Source organism: Rhopilema esculentum, chromosome 13 (genome assembly GCF_057945365.1).
Source record: "Rhopilema esculentum isolate cy_ngs chromosome 13, ASM5794536v1, whole genome shotgun sequence".
Classification (NCBI taxonomy): Eukaryota; Metazoa; Cnidaria; class Scyphozoa; order Rhizostomeae; family Rhizostomatidae; genus Rhopilema; species Rhopilema esculentum.
The window spans coordinates 11889134-11897533 of record NC_142827.1 but is presented as its reverse complement, the minus strand read 5'-3'; positions in this window follow the sequence as shown (position 1 = coordinate 11897533).

Genomic DNA, 8400 nt, shown 5'->3' with positions numbered 1-8400 from the left:
TTCAAATTCCACGAAAATGGGATCGTCGCGGAGGCAGCGTGTATTTATGTCTCACAAATTTGATGTTAAGGCCAATTCGCTCTGGTCGCGCGACTTGGCGAAATCGAATCAACAAGTCAGCGAATCGGCGAACGCGATCAGTCCCCCAGTAGTTGTTTAACTGAGTTGAACTACTCAGCGAATGGTCGCGCATTCGCAGCGAATAAGGAAGTTCAATTTGCGCATGCATAAATGTGCATTCCCTCAGTCGCGCTACCAGAGCGAATAGGCCTTAACATCAAATTTGTGAGACAACAGGGCCTCCGACGAAGGCGGGGCGGGGGGCCTTGGTTATCCGCCTTTACTTATGATCAGTGATAAGGAGTGAAGGAGGTCAGTGTATAATATAAAATATAAAGAATTGCCAAAGAACTTTTTGGTGCCTAAAAACTGGAAGTGCTTTAGTATGCCATGCTTCCGGTATTTCGTGTAACCATAAAGAATTCCTTATCTTATGGCTGTTTTTATTTTTATGCATTATGACATCAATGTATCACATCTTGTTAAATTATATTAAAATAGACATCAAAAGTAAAAGCCACAGGGTAATTTAGCCATGATAACAATTTTGACAGGAATTTTCTTGAAACATTTTTGGGGGAGCATTCCCTGTATTATTCGTCCTGACCTGGAACCCATAAATCCTCTCCGCGGCCCTGCTTATGATGAAAGCTCATAAGAAAGAAAGATCCAAGGGGCCCACATGAAAAGTTTTAAGGGGCCTACCGGGAAATTTGCCGAGTTCCGATTAGCCACCATGCCCCTAAGAGGCTGTAATATTTTCTGCCAGATTGAACAGCGGAGAGAAAAATATTTGCTTTCCAATTGAATGCTCTTTACAAATATGAGGAAGACGAACTCGATGATTCTATATTCGACAAATATTGTAACTATGTTAATTTTTTCATCCTAGCATTTTTTAAAAAGTATGTTTGTAAAATTAAGTAGCTCCTCAGAATCTGTGGATAATAAATATGGTGAAATGAAATGACAAGGCTGCCTATCTAGTGAAATATTTGTGTCATTTTCTAGAAAACCGATATTGTGCCATAACTTTAATGACCACATTTTTTGGATTATTGGCAGAGCTCGGTCGTTATTCCATCTAGCAGTTTTCGAATCAATAAACATCGAAAAGAAAAAGCATGCTGAAGGAGTTTGTTATTACACTTGGAAACATTTTAAATAGGCAAGCGACACTTTGGGCAAGCCATGTGCTCGCGTTCTTGATTGGCCAATTTCGATCTACAATCGGGTATTTTTTTATAGTTTTGCGCTTTTCATCTATGTTCCGAAGTTTTATATTCTGAAGAAAGTGGGACGACAAGCACCAGATTGATTCATAATTGTTACTTTTTTAAAAGCCAATTTTTAAGACCTAACCACAAAAAGTAATTTTCAAATTTTCATCATAATTCTGAGCTTCGAGCAATGGCTACACTCTAACAACGCATCTTTTGTGAAGGCAGTGTCAACTTCCGGTGGGGCACCGTGTAGGGGTCTTCCCGTTATAGGATTCTCTCAAGATTTAACCATAACCCCACTTCGCATCACGCTGGGGCTTTGCTTTATATAAAGCAACCTTCAATGCAGATTAGTGTCTTTTAATTTTTAGTTTCTAGATGTAAAATCGTTCTAACATCCTAAACTGGAGATGATCTTAGGTTCTTTCGGTTCTTTCTGCGGAACCTGAAGTCAAAGTTTCTGTCGATATACTTTTTACGTAGCGTACGAACAAACGTGTTTTGGTGTACCACAGGGATATTGCCTTGAATTCTTTCTATTTATAATTTATACAGAAGCACGTCTCTGCCCGAGTACCAACGATGTGAACATAAATGACCTTGATTAAAGCGCTTTATTCTTCAATAAAATTCTTCAAATTTTGTTTTAACCCTGCTGAAAGGAAATCCATCCATATCCTTTTAGGAATTTTCATGTTTATTAGTGAAGTCATAATAGAGCTTTAAACTAAGCAGTAGAATGGAGATTTTTCCCATTACCAAGAATAATAAAACGAAATTCAATTTGTCTCCGTTAAAAAGGACCAATACAAACGTTCCTGAACACCTCACACCATGTTCCTGTTAAGAGTCAAGCAAACAGCTACTCGAGGATTGCTGCTTTGAAGGCATAAAGCAATGCTCAAGATCATAACTGAATAAAGATCTGAATCAAGACGATGAAAGACAAAGCATATTAGATAGCTTCTAGGTACTAAACAAATTTTAGAGGATTTAATAGAGAATGGTCATTGTTGCTATTCTCGTTTTTAATACTGCAATGCTTTCAGCTTTGCTTGTCAACAGGTGGTTGCTGCAATCATTATTTTTCAAAACCAAATCTGTAAATGGAAGTTTTATTACTGCAAAAAATTTCAGTTTACCACTGCACAATCCCGATTTATCATTGCACAAATTGGTTACCACTGCGCGTTTAGATAAACTTGTGCAAAATTGCAATATTGGGTCTCTTATTCTTGTTGGCATCTTTAAAGCTATTTCAGAACCAAAACGTTTTTATGGATCATTTCATTAAAATTTCTTTCACGTGAAAGTGTCTGAAATACTTTTCAGTCATTTAGGGAAGTTCTTCAGACTTTCTTAACGTCTTTTGAAACAACGTATACACGGTGAAACACTATTGACTGAAATAATTAATTTGTCTGCATTTTACTGTCTGAAAGAAAAATTTCACCGTGTATCTCGGCCTTTAAGGAATCCCGATATCTGACGATATCTGATGCCCCCTTCCCTGGGTACCAGGCTCACTATATATGCCCTTAATAGAATATTGAGGCTGGTACCCAGGGTAGATGCCCCCAAACAGCCACCGCGCACCAGCCTGAAAGTGAGGGGGCTGAAAAGAGCGTGACTGAAGTTTTTAGGCTATGCCTTTTAGAACTTCGGGAAACGCCCTTTTAGAAGATACTTGCTTCTGTCCAATTATTATTTATACACAGTCCGATTCATATATTTAGCTTGAGGACCATTAAACAGTAAGCTAACAAAATTAGAAAATACAGCATATCATTATACAAAGTCAAACACAAAGAAAATGTACAGAAAAGGGTTCCCAGTCAAATAGACCTGCTACTCTGCGCTTCAGTAAACTTTCTTAATATTTACTAACCTATAATATCAAAAAACGTTTCTAACTGCTTGTTGGAAAATTTGTTGGAAAGTTTACCACGTGAACAATTTCGTCAACAAATGTCTTTTTAAAGTTTGAACCTTTGAGAAAATCAATTCAATTTTCTGAAGTGTTTTTAATAGAGCTTCGCACGCATATCCATGCATATCCACTCAATTTCGACATTGTTGGCTCTTACCATTGTCATTGTACAGGATTATGTAATGTTATGTTGTGACATAATCAGTCAAAACCAAAAGTTCTCATGTTTCAAATATACCTGCTGACACGAACTTTGGTTTAGGTTTCATCTTATTTAACTCAACAAAACAATTTTACAGCTGAATATAGATTGCAAAGGAAAATGGTCGGTCAAAGTAAAGTTAAACGGCAAAAAGTTGAATGCTCCGTTTGGCGTTTGTCTTTCAATAGTGGCTATCGAAGAAAACACAATGAAAAATACCATTGTGAAATGATTGCTGCCCACCGAAGCATTCCATAGAAGATTTTTGGGACTCCGGAAAGTCAATTTTCTCTCGCGAAAAAAGAAAAACAAGCCACCCCGGAGACATTTCCTAGAGAAAGAGCATCATCGACATCATCGTCACAAAGTGTCCAGGAATCATTGACTGGAAAATCAGATGAAGCCTGTTTGACTCATATTGACATGCAACATCAACCAGATACTGATGCTCGAACGGGTGACCAGGCTGTAGCCTCTACACTACACTCTGAATCTCAGGTGACTTTGTGGCCAAATACATTTGGTGAATTTCCAACGGATCTGGCTAACTTCCGAGATACAAGAATAACAGCTGAACAACGTGCCGACATTGTGCGACAGTTTTCGAAGAATATCGATGGTAGATGCTTTCAATAATCATGGTATAAAAGAAATAAGAGTTAACGGAATGGTTGACATTATTATCCAAAGGAGTAGAAAATGTTTTGTTTCTGCAAAAAAAGATTTAGAGAATAATTGGAGTCAGATAGGTGTTGGAAATTTCAAGAAAAGAATCCAGAAGATCAGGACACACGAAGATATAAGGCTTCACTGTATTAGTCTTGCACAATGGGAGTCTTTTCAGCAGCGACTTCTGCATGTCCAGACATTTGATGCAGAACTTCCGAGGCAATATGAAACAGATAGGGAGAAGATATTATAGATCCTAGATCGAATCTTCACCATAACTTTGTTTTTTTGAAAATAAAAGAGATTTAATTCAGAGCTCATCGGCTTGAAAACCAAGCACAAGTACTATCTCCTCTACTGTTTGTGTTATGCATGATTCCACTGACGTTGACCTTGAGGAAGGTAGCAGCTTCTTATGAATGGGGTAATAAGGAATTCAGAATTAATCATCTATTATTCATGGACGATCTCGAATTATTTGCCAAGAATCAGGACTAAATAGATTCACTAGTACAAACTGTGCATCTCTTCAGCGAGGACATTGAGACGCAATTCGGATTAAAAAAGAGAGGTTGTGTTGGTAATGAAGAGAGGGAAAGTTGTGAAGCAAAATGGTATTGCACTTCCGAATGGGCAAATGATGAAAGAAATCGACGATAGTGGATACAAATACCTGGCTATTGTAGAAATGGATAAGATCAAAGAAACAGACATGAAGGACAAGTTTGCAAGCACGAATACAAGAGAAGGTTAAAGTTGGTTTTGAAATCGAAATTGAATGGTAAGAATATAATCTTGGCAATTAACACATGGGCTGTATCTTGTCATTGATTCGAGGTGTTAGGCTTGCTGAAGTGATGGACACTGAAGATGTTGTGAATAAGGATGAGTTCAAAAGAAGATGGAAGAATGAAAAAGAACAAAGATGGAAAGTAAAAAGAAAGTACGGGCAGTTTGTTAGAGAGATGCCGGAATCAACAGATGAAAAGAAGACATAGAAATGGCTGAGAAAAGCTAATCTTAAGATACAAACAGAATCACTTTTGTGTGCAGCGCAAGAACAGGCTCTCCGAGCAAACTATATTAAACACCATATTGACAAATCAGCAGAGTCACCACATTGTAGGATGTGTGAAGAGAAGGGCGAAACTGTACATCACATTGTCAGTGAGTGCAAGAAGATGGCACAGAAAGAATATAAACGAAGGCACGAAAATGTTGCCAGGATTGTGCATTGGCATTTATGCAAGAAAAACAATCTAGAAAGGACGGAAAAATGGTATGAACATACCGCTGAGGGTGTAGTTGAAAATGACGAGGTAAAGCTACTATGGGACGTGAATATTCAGTGTGATCATTTAATTGAAGCAAGAATACCAGGCATAGTTGTTGTAAGCAAAGGCGAAAGAAAATGCAGCATCGTTGACATTGCGGTGCCAGGTGATAGTAGAACTAGTGACAGAGAAAAAAAGAAAGTGGAGAAATATCAAGATTTAAAAAGGGATATCAAAAGGATTTGGAACATGAGAAGTGTAATAGTTGTACCTGTGATTGTTGGAACACTCGGCACTATAATGAAGAAACTGGATGATTGGTTGCAAAAACTGGGTATCACAGTGAATGCAGCACTCTTACAAAAGACGACATTATTAGGAACAACAAGGATATTGAGAAAAGTACTTGAGTACTAAGCCGGATAAATATTATTACACTGTGCCGGATAAATTCTATCCGCATCAAAATTATTTCAGATAGGCGTCGCGTTTACACTAGACCCACGTTATCCGCACGAATTTGAGAGCGGCTATCCGAACAAAATTAGTTCACCTAGGAAAGTGGATTAAAATAGTTTAGAAAGCTATGTGGTAAAGTGTAAACGCTTTTATCTGGATAAATTTTATTCACATCGTATCTTGCTCGAAAGCGATTGGCTATTTCATCCAATTTAGTTTTCACTGTCTCCCAATCAAGGCCTTTCGCCATCTTGGCTGCCTTGTTGTCGATAAATACTCGTGTTAAAAGTGCAGTATCTTGCCAGTCCACGTAAAATTGGCATCCTTGTCAGCTTTCCCTACTTTCGTTGCTAGTTCAGTGTCATTTTGTTTCAAGAACAAACTATTCAGACAAGTTAGGCCTAATTTGTATTGACAATATTTTTGGATCTGGTCTAAAAGAGAAGCAGATGATTCTGAAAAGAGAATGAAGTCTTTTTACGTTGGCGGGAATTTTTTTATTATTTTGTTGCCCAGAGAAGAATTTATTTTGGGCGTTTTGTGCAGTTGCTAGGCACAGTGTAAACGGGAGGGCAAAGTGGACAAATTTTGTGCGGCACAGTGTAAACGCAAATCAATCCGAACAGGTTTTATGCGGATAAATTTTATCTGACACAGTGTAAACGGGGTCTAAAGGACAATGACCCCAAGGGCCCCTTGGTCAAAGGTTTTGACCCGTTTTCTTGGGATGTAAAAAGTTGGCTATTAGAACTGCCAGTGCTTAAAGCAGAAGTATACGATAATAATGATAATAATAATAATTGGGTAAGAATTAAAACTGCAGCCGGCTGTGGAGTTTCGACGTGGGATAATGAGGTTACCCTTTGCCACAGTTACCTCCAGGTCACCCTTGAGCAAGGTGTAGTACCTGTTAGCTCTCCCCGAGACCATGAAGTACCGTGTTGGTGTCCGGCGGGGGCTAGTCTGTCTCATGGGTAGGAGGGACTCTTTAGCCTTGGTTGGCAACTCTCCTGGTGATGGTGTCACGATAACAATACTGGTGGTTGTGCAACCGAAAAATCACAAACCTCATAAATGAGAGAAAATGCAAAATGATAATTTATCGAATGACGGCGTGAATGAGATTGGAGCTAATAGTGAAGGTCTCTTGCCCGGCAGGAGTCGCCCGGCCAAGCAGCGGGGATCCGGTCGTCATCATGCTACTACTGGGATAAGAACTAGAAGGAAAAAGTGGAAAAAGGAAGTAAACAAGGTTGTGATAGAATGTTGGATTAGAAGTTACTCTACAACAAAGGATTCCGAAAAAGAATGAAACAAATATGGGATGAAAAAGGATTATTCTAGGCTAATGAAGAACCGTTATTTCTTGTGGCAAATAAAAGATGTAAAGAACAGATCTCCAAAAAGCAACTTGTGAAGAAGAAAGGGGTAAAGGTTGTTATGGAAGAGCTTAAGCAAAGAATAACAGCGAAAGCAGCAAAGATAGACAGATATAAAAAGCGGATAAACCAATTTAGAATGAACAGGATGTTTTCATCAAACCAAAAGCGAGTTTTCATAGAACTGAATAGTGAAGTAATTGAAGAGAACATAGTACCAAATGCGGACGAAAGTAGAAAGTTCTGGAGTGAAATATGGGACAACCCAATGAAACATAACAATAACGCAAAATGGCTACGAGAGATATGTTACCATTAGAACAGAAGGGCTGTCGTAAAGAGACACACGGAACGAAAGGTGAACTACTGATTGACAGAATGGTATTTAAGAGCTGTAAAAGAAGACATACCAACTTAGCTATGGCGTACGTGGACTATACAAAAAGGCATATGACACGATACCACACTAGTGGATACTAAAGGGTCTGCAATTGGTTGGGGCAGCTGATAATATCACGAACGTCCTTGAAAAGAGTATGACGAAATGGAAGGTACAGTTGAACGCAGGAGATGAAGTATTAGGGGATGTCAACATCAAACGTGGAATATTCCAAGGAGATAGCCTTTCGCCACTCCTATTTTATATCTGTCTCATATCAATGTCACTCATTTTGAGAAAGATGAAAGCTGGATATAGTTTGGGAAATAACCAGCCAAAATTAAATCACCTCCTATATATGGATGACTTAAAGTTATTTCGACAGAGTGAAAGAGACATAGAATCACTTGTAAATACAGTTCATAGGTTTAGTCATGACATTGGCATGCAATTCGGTATAGAAAAATGTGGTGTGATTATCATGAAGCGTGGAAAGATGGTCACCTGTGATGGAATTGAGCTACCAGATGGAGAGAAGATAAAAGGCGTCGACGAAGAAGGTTACAATTACTTGGGTATAGTAGAACTAGATGGGATAAAGGAGAAGGAAATGAAAGAGAGATTCGCGAAGGAATACAAGCGAAGAATTAAACTTTTATTGGAGAAGCAAAGATTTATTGGAATCAAACTTGAACAGCAGGAATGCCATTTCAGCAATGAATATTTGGGCAGTTGCTGTGATGAGATATGGGGCTGTGATAATGAAATGGACAAAAGAAGAACTGGAGAAACTAGACAGACAGACACCGAAAATTATGACAATGA